General features: G+C 37.7%; 1 long non-coding RNA gene across 3 annotated transcripts in view; it reads right to left on the bottom strand.

Annotated features, from left to right (window-relative positions):
* The window catches only part of LOC148128194 (uncharacterized), a 45,603-nt gene extending 30,833 nt beyond the window's left edge, over positions 1–14,770 (bottom strand). The window contains exons 1-2 of one of the 3 annotated variants that reach the window (XR_015740981.1): positions 14,641–14,770; positions 930–1,137 (exon numbers count right to left, since the gene is read on the bottom strand). This is a non-coding gene — a long non-coding RNA (uncharacterized LOC148128194). The remainder of the gene's footprint in view (positions 1–929; positions 1,138–14,640) is intronic. The other 2 variants (XR_015740984.1, XR_015740983.1) reach the window with 2 other exon arrangements.
* Between the last annotated feature and the right edge of the window lie 1,980 nt (positions 14,771–16,750).

The following is a 16,750-nucleotide window of genomic DNA, read 5'->3' as shown; positions in this document are numbered from 1 at the left end:
AGCTGATTCCTCTATCCTAGGACCAGGATTGCTCATTTGATGTTTTTTTTAAACAGCTGCTGAGGTTTAAATCTGGACTGTATTTTAGCAGAGCAATTTTTTCCCATTCCTGGAAACTGTAGTAAATGTGGTCATTGTTCAGAAGCTCCACAGCAGGGTTTTAATATGTTATATCATACATTAAAGTGTCACTAAAAGGAAAGTGCTTCCAATGAGGAAAGTAGAATCAGAAAAAATTCTTTCAGGTTTGGGGTGGGTGGGTGGGAGGAGTCAATACATTGGCAATCCTTCTGCTGATGTGAATCCCTGAAGGATCTTTTTAGCACAAAACACCACATGTACGCATGCATACCATACGTGCATCAGCATACTACACAATGTCCTGAACTGAAAGCACCTTAGCTGTGATCTGATTGATTGCAAGAAGTGTTACAGTCAATTAAGTACTTGTAAGCTGCTACAGAAAATCAAGGAACTGCCTTTTATGCACACCAAGAGCCAGCTCAATTCCCCAAGCAGAAGGTCTTGTGCAGCTGACCCAGCAGCATTTGTTTACAGTAGGAGGGAGGTGGTGGCATGTTTGTAGGAATCGCAAGGCTTATGTGAATGCAAAATCAAGGGGAAATCCCTGGGGAAACAAACCCAAAACAGTTAGGATTAAGCATGAAGATCCAGTTTCAAATCATCCCCAACCATGGATGCTTGAGGGTGACTTTGGGCCAATTGCTATCTGCCCACCTAATGGGGAAACTCCAGTGGTGGGATTCAAATATTTTTTACTATTGGTTCTGTGGGTGTGGCAGGGGAAGGATACTGCAAAATCCCCATTCCCTCCCCACTCCTGGAGGAAGGTTATTGCAAAATCCCCATTCCCTCCCCACTCCAGGGGAAGGATACTGCAAAAGCCATTCCCTCCCCACCCCACTAACCTGCTTTCCAGCTCCGTTTTCCTGTGCAGGGCAACAAAAGAAGATCCAACTGATCAGCTGGGACTCAGGAGGCAGAGAATAGATGGGGGCGGGGCCAGTCAGAGGTGGCATTTGCCGGTTCTCTGAACTGCTCAAAATTTCCGCTACCAATACTCCAGAACTGGCCAGAACCTGCTGAATACCACCTCTGATATACTCACTCCAAGATCTAAAAAGAAGATTACAAAATCAATCAAGCAAACAAACAAATGAGTAAGCATGCTCTACAGTAAAAAAAAAAAGTACTAACTAAGAGGTTAACAGAAAATAATGTAGTAGAGTATGTTCCAAGAGTGTCTCAGGTCCAAAATCTAGCAAACAGTTCCCATGGCCAATCAGGTTTTGCATTTTGTTTAATTTGATCCAACATTTTTTGCCACAATACTGAAATAGCAATATCTCACCTGTTGAATGATGAAGCCAATGCAGCAAATTAGAGCTTCTAAGAAACCAAAGAGGGATACTGGCAGGTCTGAGAATAAAGTTATAAAGTAGAAAAACAAGAAAAATCTCTCTAAACTTCTCCCACCACTGCCTCCCAATCCATCCTGAGCCCAATATAATGCTCAATGCCCCCCAAATGTTGTGTATCTGTGGGAGAACAAATATGTACAGAATCTTTCAGAAAGAATCCCCAGCTGGTTGGAACAAGGGAATAAGAGTTGGACATCATTCTGCTTGTGAGTTCTTCTGCCTGAAATGACTGAAACATTACTAACCGTACAAAAGCTTTATTCTTTTCCCCCTTTCCATAAAAGTTCAAGGTCAGATTTTATTATACTTCAGCAGAGAACATGTAGGTTTAATCAGTCTATTATAACAAGCATACATAACAGAAAAAGGCAATAGAGAAAATTTCATTGTGCTCATATAACAGGCTTCTTTTTGAGGTTATGTTAGATCCTCTTTCGTCTTTTTGAAGACAGATGCAAGTGGGATGTATAAAGATTCTCTGATAAAGCACAGTAAGGATTGAAGGGGAAAAAACAACTCCCCCATTCTTCTTTACCCTCTTCACCCTGGGAGCCTGTCTATTCAGAAATGACCACATCTTGGGCATCCACACCTTTCCTTTCCTTTCCTTTCCTTCCTTTCCTTCCCTTCCCTTCCCTTCCCTCTTTTCCATTACCCTTTACCCTTTTCTTTCAGGCAGCTTCCCATCTTAAACATAGGTTGGTATGCCTGTGTAAGAGACAGATACTAAACTATTGGCCTATGACAGGGGTGTCAGACACGTGGCCTGTGGGTTGGATGAGTCACATGCTGCCATGCCCACCAGTTTTAGTGAAGGGGAAAAAAGTCACGATATGTCACATGATGAAAACGTGGCGCCCCTGACCTATGACTTGGAGATAATTTGGTGACTGTTTGGCTAAGAAGGTGAACCTTTTTCAGATATTCTAACATGCATTGTTTGTATGCATCAATTGCAAATGAGACATGGCATGTGAGCTTTACTATCCTATTCCCCCAGTCTTGTCATTTTCCAAATATGAAGTGCTTGCACTGATGTAGCATCTCCTCTGTCTACAGAAAGATACTCCCAATTTTAAAATGTGAAGATTCAAAATAAAACTCAGAGGCGGAGCAAAGTCTTTGTGACAGCTGTACTTCTCTGTGAGGGAGGTGATGAGAAGGCCTAGAGAGAGAAGCAAGGTTAATTTTCTTGTTCCTCCTACCATGCCTAGAGCTTTCACACATTCCAACTGTCAGCATGCATAGGGTGGTTATTTTCTTCCATTTTTCTGTCATGTTCAAACATTTCAAACATCATGGTAGCAATTAGCCGTACAAGGCTAACAGGCCGCATGCTTGTGACGCTGGTGGTATCCCTTAACAGGCTTTACAATGCGTGAGACAGTTAACTATTTCATAATATATATTTTCCACAGTTCATCCAAAGGTGAGACTAGAGCTGCATGCCGTGAAAAGGGTATAGTGTCTTTATTATATAAGTCTCTAGTTTTACAAGTCAAAATTCTGAAAGCTGCTCTTATGTTCCACTCTGGCCAAATTCCCCGATAAGAAAGGATTATATCTTGCTTTCTATTTCTTTCAGTGGTGAAAATTCCTGATAGCATAGTATGGTTGATTTCAGGCAGAAGCATTGGCTTTATAGTCAAGGATAGGTAAGAGCAAGAACATGATAGCATTCAGCTCTGCAGGTTGCTTCTACCAGTTCTATCAGCTGATCATCTTCAAGAGTTCTTCTAAGTTCCAATATTACAGCACCCTGTTCTTTCCAGCTGTCACCACAGAGGAACACTTAAATAAATGCCAATAACTCAAGTAACTTCCATATGATCAAATGCCAGCCTATGCAAATCAAGAAAAAAATGGAGGAAAAAACCCAAAACGTGGCCCCTAAGAAACAAAAGGGAGATATCAGCATGCTCAAGGCAGTGTCCAGGTATAAGAAAGAAATGCTTAAAAGTGGATTTTGCTGGGAGGATGTTAACCAGATTACAAGTCTCAAAACTGTTAATTTTTATTTGGTCAAAATTGCTTGAAGATTCAGCTATATGCCTCAAATTCTTGCATTCTTTCTTTCTAGAAAGAAAGAAATGGGAGTGTTTTCTTGGAATAACTACATGAAGAGGTTGTTTTATTTATAGCTGCTGTTACAGATATTAATTTCAGAAGTGAGGAAAATTTCCCTCTTCCAACTTTGGCAATGGGACTCATAGTTAAAATCCATCAGTTTGAGGGATAACAATGAAAAATGAGGCCACGTCTTTTCCAAAGATTTTCTCTGCCATTAAGGTGAGCAGAAAGGAATCAATTCCCTTCTGACCTTATTCCAATAATTCTAAATACGTTTATGACCCTTAAAAAAATCAGTGAGTCTGATCATTCTTAGGTCAGGATTGGATTGTAACCAGCACCATGCAGTCCCATGTCCAGTCTATTATTTTTAATCTAATGGAGAAATGTATAATGATACTATAGCACCAAGGATTTCTAGATGGAATAGATTAACTGGATCCATCTCAGTCTGGAGTCAGGTCTGGATGTAGGTTAGAAATGGGCTTGGTGATTTGGCTGGTGAGCTATGTCAGAAATTAGACAGCAAGAAGAGGATAAAGATTATTGTTTCTGTTTCTCCATGAAGTTGCCCAATCCTTTCCAAAGCCTGAAAGACAGCACATGGATGCAAGTCTTCATTGACCACATTTCACCCGGTCCCAATATTTTTTACCATGTCTATAATAGTTTAGTTTAATAAGTTTCTTACACTATAGTCATATACGTAATTTCACATTCAGAATTGTGTGAAGTGACCTCAAAGTTTCTCTTCATTCTTCCTCTTTCTGGTCTTGATTTTAGCAATATATGGGGGATATGATGCATGATAAAAAGCTATAGAAACTATAGGGGGACCTAGGGAATTCCACCACACGTGAAGCTAATGTTACATTTTAATTGCTAAAGCATCTGACCAGTAAACACTAGCTCCATTCAACCATCCCAAATCTACCCCGAAGGGATTACAGGGTGGCAAAAAGAAAAATAAATGGATTCATAAACAAACAAATGGCCAGGATTTGTTCATCAGATTTAGGAACCTAAAGCAAGATTAAAAGCCATTATGCTTAATGTATTGTGCATAAGATTTCTAGCTGAGCTGGTTAATCACATTATGAGGCTCAACTCTAGGAAAAGAATGGAAGAGCCATCACAAGACAGGATGCTATCGGTACAAAATGCAGTTTGGATCCACAGTTTGGCAGATTGATGGAATCAGCTTCCCAATATGATTTCTTCTGTTTCTGAGTGTGTTGGATTGGAACCTTCAACCAACACATGCACAATCCCATAGATTCAAAGGTCATCAACTTATGAGAAGCACATTGCTTTGTCTAAAGTGTAAGATAATTGTGATATTTAAGAGTGACTACTAGAATATCACAAACCCCAGTGATGCATGTAAAAAAAAAAAAAGGAAAGATGCCAGATTCTTCACTGGTCTCTTCCTCACAAAGTTCCTCCTTCTCAGAGGAACTAAAACTGAAAGGAATGCCTGCAGAGATTGCTGTTTCTAGGTCCAAATTCACAGAACAGAACATAGAACATATTTTCCTGACTTTGCATCCATGATCTTTCAAGAACATGTTGTAGCTTCATGAAAAAAAAAAACCCAGGGGGCAAAGGCTATCTAGAACTTATCTCTCCAAATCCTTTGTGTCAGGGTGTGTGTGTGTGATGAAAAGTAACATATTTTGACTTCAAGAGATCACTAAACAATTATTATACTTCACCGTTCTCAAGAAGGAACTATCAAACATCAGAAAATAAGAAGTGGTTCAAATAACACACAGCTTTTTGACCAAGGATTGGTAACATACTATTAGTTGTTTTCTTGAAGTTATAGCTGATCCATTGATAGAACTGACCTTGATGCAAAGGACCTGTCTGTTTATATATTCTAAGAAAAGCAGATTTTTAGCAGCAATTTCTATTACTATGATGCTTAGAAGTGGGCCTCTCGAATACATACCAACTCTGTTGAACAGAGTGCTGAACCGGATAGCCCAACAGTCTAAGTTATTCTTCTAATTTTCATTTATCTGTATTTTCATCTTAGCATCTATTTTGGTTGTGAGATTTTCAGCACTCCAATGAAATTGGGCAAAGAACTTGATCTTTATAAGGCAGGAAGCCCTAACATTCCTCGTTTACCATCGAAGGATAACACGGGAAACGTTGACATCTTCTCTAAATATCTGACAATCCTGAAAAATTCTCTGCTATAAACAGAAAACATTTCTTATCTGAAACCAGAGAGATCCATAGTGGCCAGAGGGGATCTAGAAGAACGTATTTTAAGAATAAACATGATTCTCCAAATTTAGTCCTACAGAGATGTCCTCATAAGTAGAGTTATGTTGTTACAATTTCAGAAGGCAATGGTACTGTTAAAATAGCAGCCTTTCTCTTCATAAAATGAAGCATTAAGCAGATTATAAAATAAAGGATAATAAGCTTCTCAAGATAAAATAATCAACTTCCCTTAAATATTAAAATGCAAAATTAATTAGCATATTTTTGAGATACAAAAAAGCATCATGACTCATCCAGCTCTTGCAAAAATAGTGAGGATGCTCAAATGTTTTTTTTTTTTTTTATAAAAGTTTTTATTGTTTTTTAACATACAAACAGACAGACAAAACATAAAAACATCAGCTCCCCTATATTTATATACAAACAGTGAGTCGGTTGGTTCATCAGTTTTGTGCGTTCACTTCATAGTCACAATTACAATTACCTTATATAATAATTCTTATTGTCAATACAAACTTATAAATCATCATATCATTATTAAAAAAAAAAAAAAAGAAATTTGACTACGCTTTTATTCGATCATGCCTTTGTGAGATAACTATATTTTAAGTAATTTATTCTAAAACAAATCATATAATCGTGCCAATTCTATCCTAAAATAAAAAAAAAGGAAAAAGAATACCATTATATAAGTATAATATCCAATACCAAAAATGAAAAAAGAAAAATAAATTCAATATTATTCCTTATTATCTAGCATTTCAAATACTCTATTTTTGTATTTCATCATTCAGCCATTGATAGAAAAGATCCCAAATTATATAAAATTGTTTATCTTCTTGCTCTCTAATTTCAAAAGTCAATCTACTCATCTCAGCACATTCCAATATTTTCTTTATAACTTCTTCTTGTAATGGAATTTTCTCATTTTCCAATTCTTTGCAAATACAATCCTAGCCGCAGTCAATACATTTACAATCAAATATTTCAACTCTTTACTATAAGCATCTGGTAAGATTCCCAATAAAAAATACTCCGGTTTCAAGTCTATGTGCTTCTTTGTCATTTTTTTCCAGCCATGTGTGGATTTTAGTCCAATATTTTCTAGCATCCTCACAGGTCCACCACATATGGTAGTATGAACCAGGTTTCTGATGACATTTCCAGCATTTTTCGGATTTGTTCTTGAACATTCTTGCTATCCTTGTCGGGGAAAATGCCACCTGTAAAACATCTTATACAAATTTTCTTTATAGGCTGTAGACATTGTCATTTTATAATTTTGCAACCATAAATTCTGCCATTTCTCTAAATCAATCCCATATCCAAAATTCCTCCCCCAAGCAATCATAGTTTCCTTAACTTGTTCTTCCTCCAGCTTAATTTCCAATAAGTAACCATATAATTTTTAATCACCTTTTCATCAGTACCCATCAAAATCTTATCTAAATCAGTTTGTTTATCATAAAATCCCTCTGTTTTGGAATCCTCATGATACTTTGCATGTATTTGCAAATATGAAAACCAATTCATCTGTATACCTTGTTCCTCTAATTTTTGTATCGATTTAAGTTCACCCTTTTCATCTAATAATTCCCCATAGCTAACTGTTTGTTCCTTTTTATAAATTATAGGGTAAGAAAACGCTTCTATCGTCGATAACCAAACTGGAATTTTCAAATAGCATTGTTTTTGTCTTCTCCCAATTTAACCACAGAGACTCCCGTATATAATGTCTTCTAAAATACCCCTGTGTTTTGGTTCCTTATACCATAAAAATGCATGCCAACCCAACAACAAATCATGACCTTCTAATGTCAACAATCTGGTTTTCCTTAATGTTATCCATTCTTTAACCCACATCAAATTTGCAGCTTGGTAGTACAACTCCCAATTAGGCAGGCCAAACCCTCCTCTAGATCTAGCATCCTGTAAAAGCTTTAACTTTATCCTTGCTTTCTTGCCTTGCCATATATACTTCAAAACAATTTTATTTAAATCCTCAAAATATTCTTTTCCAAGTCTAATTGGTATTGTTTGAAACAAAAATAAGATTCTGGGTAAAATGTTCATCTTAATTGTTGAAATCCTTCCTATTAATGACAATTGTAGGTTTTCCCATTTTTTCAAATCTTGAGCTATCTGTTGTTTAAGTTTAATATAATTGTTCTCCTTTAATGTACTACATCTTGACGTCAAATATATCCCCAAATACTTAACCTTATTTGTAACTTGAATTTTTAACAGTTCTGCCAGTTCTTCCCTTTGTCTCAGCAACATATTCTTTGATAAAATCTTTGTTTTATCTTTGTTTATTTTCAGACCGGCCACCTCCCCATATGCCTCTATCTTTTCCAACAGCTTCAGGGCTGTTTCTATAGGATCTTCCAGGATAAAAACTAGGTCATCTGCAAAAGCTTGTAGTTTAAATTCTTCCTTTTTAATTTTCATTCCTTTTATAGTTTTATCTTCTCTGATATTTCTATTCAACACTTCCAAAGTCAATATGAATAGCAAGGGAGAAAGAGGACAACCTTGTCTTGTGCCTTTTCTTATATTAATAGGATCTGTAAATTCTCCCTCCATCATTACCTTAGCTGTTTGTTCATTGTAAATTGCTTCTATTGCTTGAATAAATCTTCTAGCAAAGCCCATCTGTTCCATTAAAAAGTAACATAAATCTCCAATTTACATTATCAAATGCCTTTTGAGCATCTAAAAATATCAAAGCCATTTGCTTTTCAGGATGCGCCTCATAATATTCAAGGTGTCAGAATCACTCTCATATTGTCTCTCAATTTGTCGCTTTGGCAGAAATCCATTTTGATCTGGGTGGATGAAGTTGTTCAAATACTTTTTAAGTCTTTCCGCTAATATTGAAGCAAAAATTTTATAATCTGCATTTAATAAGGAAATCGGTCTATAATTCTTAATTTGAAGTAAATCCGCCTCCTCTTTTGGAATAAGTGTAATATAAGCCTCTGACCATGTTTTAGGTGTTATCTTTTTAACATGACTTCATTCATAACCTCTAAGAGTGGAATACACAATGATTCTTGAAAGGTTTTATAAAATTTTACAGAAACCCATCTGGACCTGGTGCCTTTCCATTATTTTGTTTCTTAAGTGCTTGGCTTAACTCCATCATTGTTATATTACTTCCTAACATTTCTTCAGTCTCTTTAGGAATCTTAGGTAAATTTGCATTCTGCAAATATTGTTTAACTTTCTCCTCATCAATATCTTCTTTCTTATACAAATGTTTATAAAAGTCATAGATAATTTCTTTTTCTCTTTGCTGCCATGACAAGTTTTACCTTGGTCATCTATTAACTGCAATATTTTCCTCGACTCTTTCTCCTTTCTTAACTTATATGCTAGCCATCTACCTGGCTTATTTGCATCTTCAAAATAGTTCTGTTTAGCGTTCCTAATTTTCTGTGCCAGTTCTTCTTTATCTATTAAATCCATTTTGTGTTTAGCTATATCCAGTTTCAACTTAACGTCTTTTTCTGTGGCATTTTCTGCAGTTCTTTTTCGAGTCTTTTATATTCATCCTCCAAGGCTTTGAAAACTTGCCTTTTCCTAATATTCTTTTTCTTGTATAGTCTATTATCAAGCCTCTGGCATAAGCCTTCATTGTATCCCAAACATTCTGTATTGAGGTGTCTTCTTTTCTGTTTTCTTTAAAGAAAAAGGCCAATTCTTTCTCCATCCATTGTGTGAATTCTTTCTCCTTTAAAATAGTATTATTTAACGTCCATCTCGATCTTTTTTTTGTCCTTTCCATTTAATTGTCAATGGGTTATGATCCGCCCAAGTGCTTGTTTCAATATTTACTTCTTGAACGCTAGACATTAAGTCTATTGAAATCCAAATCATATCAAGTCTGGACCATGATAAATGTCTATTTGAGTAGAAAGTGTATTGCTTAAGTTTAGCATTTCTTTCTCTCCACATGTCTTTTAAAGTTAATTCCTCTGTCATTTTAAAAAAGATTTAGGAAGAGTTTTTCTATTATACTTTGCTGTTGTTGCAATATAATCAAGTTTATTGTCCACGATTCCATTGAAGTCTCCCATCATAATTATATTAACATAGTCCAATCCAGCCATCTTAATATGTAATTTTTATAAAATTCTTCCTGTTTATCATTCGGGGCATAGATTGCAGTCAAAAGTATCTTTCTATTATTGTCCATTATTTCCACCATTAACATTCTCCCATCTTCATCTGCATAAATCAGTTTTGCTGGGATAGCCTCTTTAATATATAAGACCACCCCTCTTTTCTTACATTGAGTCAAAGAGGTAAACAATTTCCCTAATTTTGGTTGTAATAACAATTGTTCATAGGATGCTCAAATGTTTTAAAAGCCTTGGGACAGCATTGCCAGAACTGTATAGCAGATTCTCTCTTTACATTTAAGGTTGATGAGAGAGCTCAAACAAGACTTGAAAAAATATTGGAGCATCACTGCAACTCTATCCACCTTCTAATTGTACAATATTCCTTTTATAGAGATGGATAAGCATATTGAAAACCTTAGAGATGTGTTCATACTTGCACCTAATTATGGCACAAACATACCCTAGCATCATCTTTTCTGGGAAGATTATGTTTGCTTGTCATTACTTTCATATTATGAGTGAAATAAGTTTAAAATCTCTCTGACTCCATGCAAGAGTAATTTTGGGATATATAAATACTTAGCCTTTGGTATCCATTACATTAGTGGAAGTCAAATGATCGAAGTGAGCTAAAACAGAGATTATAGACAAATGAGATCAGAGTCATTGGGAAGAGCAAATTTAATGTTGGTATAATATTCTTCTGAGTTCAGGATGGATGCTCAATTCAGCAGTGAAGAAAAACCTTTAGGTATTTGCTAGGTCAGGACTCAGTACAGTCTGGGATTCTGATATGTAAATTTCACTTGTGAATTTTCCATTTCAGGAAAAGTTGCCATTTTGGTCACAGAAAACATATACAGGACAGGAATGAGGAACCTGTTGTCCTTCCTATGCACCTGATTTACAATTCTCAACACCACCCATTAGCCTTGCTGATTGGGTTTTCAGGGAGTTGTAGTTCAGCAATATTTGAAAGTCCCTCTCCCCATTCCTCATTTTGATTTAGAACAGTAAAAGATCTGAGAATGAAATTAAGATTTTAAGCACATGTACCTATCTAACTTTCTCTTACAGTCATGGGGCAAAAGATGCACAGATGGAGACTAAATTTCCATGAAAGCCTTCATTCTTATTTTTGTAGAGAGAGAGAGATGATCCACAATCTGCTATTGTTCCAAATTAGATTCCTCCATGAATGGCACACCTTTCAGTCATGTAAAATTAGGTGGAAATCAGAGATTAATCCCTTTAGATAACTGAAATCACCTTTGGGGAAAATTTGCTTGTGCAAATACATGGTTGGAAGTAATAATAGGGATCTACACGACAAAATAGGATTGCAACCAATTTTTTAGAATCAGAGTGCTGATCCAACTGGGATTCTACTCCTCTCCAGCACCAGCTTTTCAAGCAGACATAAATTTGTCTCACTATTTCTCATTTAGCTTGAAGATTGGAATCCTCTCCATGCTTATCCTGGAGTGTCACTGGACTCTATGGAATGATTCTGAACAAAAATGCATAGAATTTACAAAAGCGTCACATTCTTTTTTTAAAAAAAAATTAAATCACTGTTTGGCCCTTGTGAATAAGGTGAAATGCAAGTATGCAAATCTGTTGTTTTGAAAACAATGGGATTTGTTACTATTAAGGACAATGACACTTTGGGTGGCCTATTTCTAAACATCCGAAGATAGCAAGATGGTAGAAGGAATATAGTGGTATTTTCAGTTCTGTCTTCTAACACCAGAGCCTCACTTTCCCAAATGGTAAAGTTGACCTTATGGACTTGAGAGCTGCTCCCTATCTTATCTCTTTCATTTACAGTAAAGAAACAACCCTATGTCATGGAAGGAATGTGTATCTGTTTTGACTTATGAAACAGAAATATGCATACCAAATTGTTGTTTTGACTTGCAACTGCATTCCCTAGTGGGTTCTTACATTTTGCTTTTTATCACTGGATACAAAGCTGCCAGCACTGAAAAAAGAGCATACTGTTTAAAGATTAAACTGTTGTATTGTGAGATTCTGAAAAATCATTACATGAATTTTTCTTAGTGCTGATGCTTTGAAAAATATCATTGGTTTTTCTTTCAAAAGAACAATGTAATGTTAATAATTCATCATGGCAGTTTTGTAGCTAAAACATTGCTAGAGGAAAATAAAATAGTTTGTCCTTCACTGACAATACAAGTTCATTTTCATGCTATAGATGTCTGATTCTGCTTATAACAGTCACATTGATACTAGATGAATTTTCCCCATTCTAGTATTTTGAACTGGATTATGTACATCAAGAAAGCAAGCTTTGTAAAAACCCTTTTTCTGCCCTCTGCTTGAACCTGGAAACCCAGTGAACATTACATGTCTAAAGTGAGCACTTTCTGTAAAATATGTATCTATGGACGAAAGATCAGATGTTGAAGACTTAAGCACGGTACCCTTGTTACTGTAGACAGAAAAAAATTAGATGGCTAACTAAGGATTTCAACAGAAAAATCATTTTCCAAATTCTACAGACCACGTGAAACTGTGTTCTATGTACTTTATATTTACATGGACAAAAAGAAAAACTGAGTCTTTTTTTACTAGCTATTTTAGACTGCTTTTTAAATAAGTATTCTAAATAAATTGAAATTATTTTCCCTTATTTATAAACCTTTGCATTTAGTTTAAAAGGTTTTATTAGGAAAAAAAAAACAAAGCAAAACATACAGGTATGGATTGAAGAATAAAGTAAATGAAAAGAATATCTTCAAAAATCCTGGCCAATTCTTTGGAGCTGTTGTTGATAGATTACCAATTAAAACTGCCCCCTCCCCCAAAAGCACAACCCAGGTTCAACTTTCTGGAAGAATTTAATATCTTTGTTTTAATTAGCCAAATCCCTGTATTTGTGCTATTATGGAAGAATCAGTATTGCCTAACATTTAAACAATTAAATTCATTTGCTGCAAAATTATTTTGTGAAGAAGTATTATTTATTTGTTGAAGAAATGAAACCTGTGCAGTAGTCTTTAACATCTGTGGGTGACAAGTTTATCTCTAAGTTGTCTCTCTTCCATAACCATTTATGTCATGAATTCTTGAGACAAATATGCAGCCTGCATTCAAGACAAAATTTTTAGAAAACACCAAGAACTACCAAATATAAAAATCCTACCAATTGCTCAGAAAGGACTAAGCACGCTTGGCCAACTCAGAAAAACTTTTTGATAACACAGTGAAAGATGCTGCACAGGGGCAATAACTAAACATTTAATCCATTCCACACTACAAGTCCCTCTGGAAAATTACTCCTACTCCTCAGAAAATGTGGTTCCTTCTAATTAGTGCTGATACACATGACTTTGTCTTTAAAAGCATAAATTGATCGGATTGTGTAAGGCCAGATGGTAGCAGCAAGGCTAACCTCTTGTCTTCCTTCATTCTTTTGGAGAAAATAAAATATTTCTATCATTGGCTCATTTGAGTGAAATGGGTGCCACTGAAAGCAGTAATTGCCTGAGTCAACACTTAACATATGGAAATGGATTTTTATTGTAATTATAATTCCCTTAACAGGTGCTCATGTACTGCCTGAGGAAAATCAAAGCATATTAATACATTGGAGGCAGAGTTTTCTGTCTTATATGCAGTTGCCCTGGAACTCAGAAGAGTGGCCAACTGTGCTATTGTAGTAGGTAAGTGCCTTTTGCAGTGTTTTTACCCTTTATCATTTAATTATGTAATTTATCTTCAAAGGGTGATTACACTGTCTAATTGCTATAGTTACCTAACAACCAGTGGCAGATTAAGGCTCACTGGGGCCCTAAGCGCTGACAAATCTTGGTGCCCCTCTCCTTTATTTAAGCCATATTCTCAACTTTGTGGTCCTCCCTTTGGGCCTGGTGCCCTAAGCAGGTGCTTAGTCTGCTTAATGGTTAATACACCACTGCTAACAACATTAAGAAACAACTTTAGCTAAGTGCAGTCCTTAAACATGTAATAAAAAAAACCCACACAAGTTTTAAGTAAAGCATTGTAAAGCAAAGCTACCAAAAGCGAAAATCCTTCATCTGCCTAGCTCTCAAGCAAGGGGTGTTCAACCTTGGCAACTGTTAAGCTGTGCGGACTTCGCTGGCTGGGGAATTGTGGGAGTTGAAGTCCACAAATCTTTAAGGTCGGCTACTTCTGTTCTAAAAGCGACCGCCCATCAACTTGGGCAGTTCTTCCTTTTAAGGCAGAGGTCTCCAAAGTTGGCAACTTTAAGGCTTGTGGACTTCAACTCCCAGAATTCTCCAGCTAGTTTGGGACCCCCCCCCCCCGCTTTAAGGCCACTGCCAGGATTCGTAAGAATTGGCGGAGTCGCCTCGAGCCTCCGGAAGCGCGAGGCGCGCACGGGCCCGTCCTCTCGAGAAGCAGCGAGGGCAGAATTTCTGCCAGACCGGGGCCTGGCTCCAATTCCCTCCCCCCCAGGTGCGTCTCCAGCCGAGAAACCTCGGGCTGGGGCGTGTCACAGGAAGTAGGCTCGCCTCCGGGTGGCGGAGCGTTGATGGGCCACTTGTATCCGGGGTTAGACCTCCAAGCCCCCTCCTTTTCCCTCCGCCCCCACCCGCTCCCCATGTCTTCCAGCCCCGTGACGCGACTGTCTCACGTCGCTCGGGTATGCAAGCATAGCCATATAAGGCAAGCAGACTTTTTCACCTTTCCTCTGTCTCTTTCTGCTCGGTTGCCGCGCTGTGGGGAGTTCGGGTGGAAAGAGCCAGCCTTACCTTAGAAGGTTATGGCTGTCTTGAGCCTCTTTGCAGAGCCCCAGTGTCTGCCGCCCTGCCATCAGCATCAACTATAGGAATCGCAATCCTTAAACTCCACCCGAGGTGGACAAACAGCCATTTCCGGGACGCGGGGCAGTCCTGTTGGAAGCAGGCAGGAGGGTTCAGGACAGGAAAACAATGGATGGAAACTCATCAAGGAGAGAAGTAACCTGGAATTGAGGAAAACTTCCTAACAGGACCATTAACCGGTGGAAGAGCTTGCCTTCAGACGTTGTGGGTCCTTACCAGAGATTTTTAAGAAGAGACTGGACAGTCACTTGTCTGAAATGATATAGATCCTCCTGCTTGAGCAGGGGGCTGGACTAGAAGACCTCCAAGGTCCCTTCCAGTTCGATTCTGATTCCCTTGCTCGGAGAGCCAGGGTTCTCCAGGGACAAGGCTAGGCTCAGTCAGGAGCGCTGAGGGACAGAGATGGGTTTTGTAGGTGCTTTCCTTTTCCAGACAAGGTTCCCCCCCCACACACAATCAGCCTCCTTATTCACATGTGGCTGGAGATAGGTTAAGGTGCTGCATCCTTCACCACTGTTTCTTCTTGGGAAATAAATCCAGTTTATGTCACCCCAAAAGTTTTCCCTGCATCAAAAAAGGTGAAGTTTGGGGACCCAGACTCTCCACTGTTCTCCAAAATCTATAATCCTGTAGTACAAGAAATATAACCATCTTAATTTCTAAAGCAACAACCCTGCAACTTTTTAACCAACTATCAATTACTTGGAATACCTTACTAAAACATTTAAATTAGAGCCAGGCCAATGATTATCTAAAGGGCAAAGTCCAACAGGAATATTTTTCAGCAGAAGTCTCGCTGCTGTTTCTTTTCAAGTTGATAGCAACTTTCATTAAGTCCTACTTTTCCTCAAGGACATTCTTTCATTGGTCAGAAGAGTTTTGAACTTTTAAACAATTTGCCCATATATTCACAGGTCTGAATGCATTGGTACCTATCCATCAAAATAAGAATAACGTCTACATCCTTCAAAAATAAACCGATCCTATTAGCAGAACTTTTGGCTTTATTCTCAGTTAAAACTGGAACAGAGAAAACTTTTATCATTTTTTTTACAGATTGGTTATAGCGGTGGTCTTATTTCTGCTTAGTTATTTCAATGGCAGAAACGGGGTGGCCTAGCAGTTAAGACACTGGACTGTTAACCAGAGAGTTGCCAGTTCAAGACCCAAGTTCCGTGGGATGGAGTACGTTCTGGTTCTTGCCCCATGTCCTGCCATGCCTGAAGGCGTGCAAATGTAAGTAGATGAATAGGTTACACCTCAGTGGGGAGGTAACAGTGTTTCGTGCACCTTGGCATGCCAGGGAGATGCTGGATCAGCAAGGGTTCAGAAAGAGCTGAGCAAATTAGAAATTTTTGCTGATGTATGCTGGATAATTGAGAAAGCTAAAAAAAAAGTCTCTAAAAAAAAGTGTGTGTTTCGCTGATTATTAGAGAAACACTTTCAGTTGTGTCAACCATATCCAGCTGTAGAATGTGCTTAAAAAAATAACTTCCAGAGCAACTCGTGTGAAAGGTATACAGGTAATTCTCACTTAACAGTGGTAACCTGGTCTGGAATTACCATTGCTAATTGATGTGGTTGTAAAATGTAATGTCACGTGACTTCATGGCTTAGCGACAGCATTCTGGCAATCTCTGGTTGCCATTGTTAAATGAGCACCTCAGGTGATTATGATTTCTGGAAGCTTCCTGCTGGTTTCCACAATGATTTTGCTTGAATCCTGATCACTGTGGCAGCTGGAAATCAGGGCCAGTTGCTGAGCGCCTGGCTTGCGATCATGTGATTGCAAGGGTACTGCAATAGCCAGATCTCTGAGAACTGGTTGTAACTACCACTCATTCATCCCAGTCTCAAATTTTAATGGTTGTTGAACAAGTGGTAGTTAATCAAAGACCACCTATGCACATGTCAGGAAACTGTAGACAGAAAATGGCAAAAAGGACAACCTCCAAGTTGGGAAAGGAGCTAGACAAGATTATACATTCTCCCCTTACTTTGTCAATTATATGTGGAATAAATATTGAAAAAAAAAACT

This window comes from Pseudonaja textilis, chromosome 1 (genome assembly GCF_049901715.1).
Source record: "Pseudonaja textilis isolate UNSWEBS1 chromosome 1, rPseTex1.2, whole genome shotgun sequence".
In the NCBI taxonomy this organism is placed as follows: domain Eukaryota; kingdom Metazoa; phylum Chordata; class Lepidosauria; order Squamata; family Elapidae; genus Pseudonaja; species Pseudonaja textilis.
This window is presented reverse-complemented; position numbering and strand designations above follow the sequence as displayed.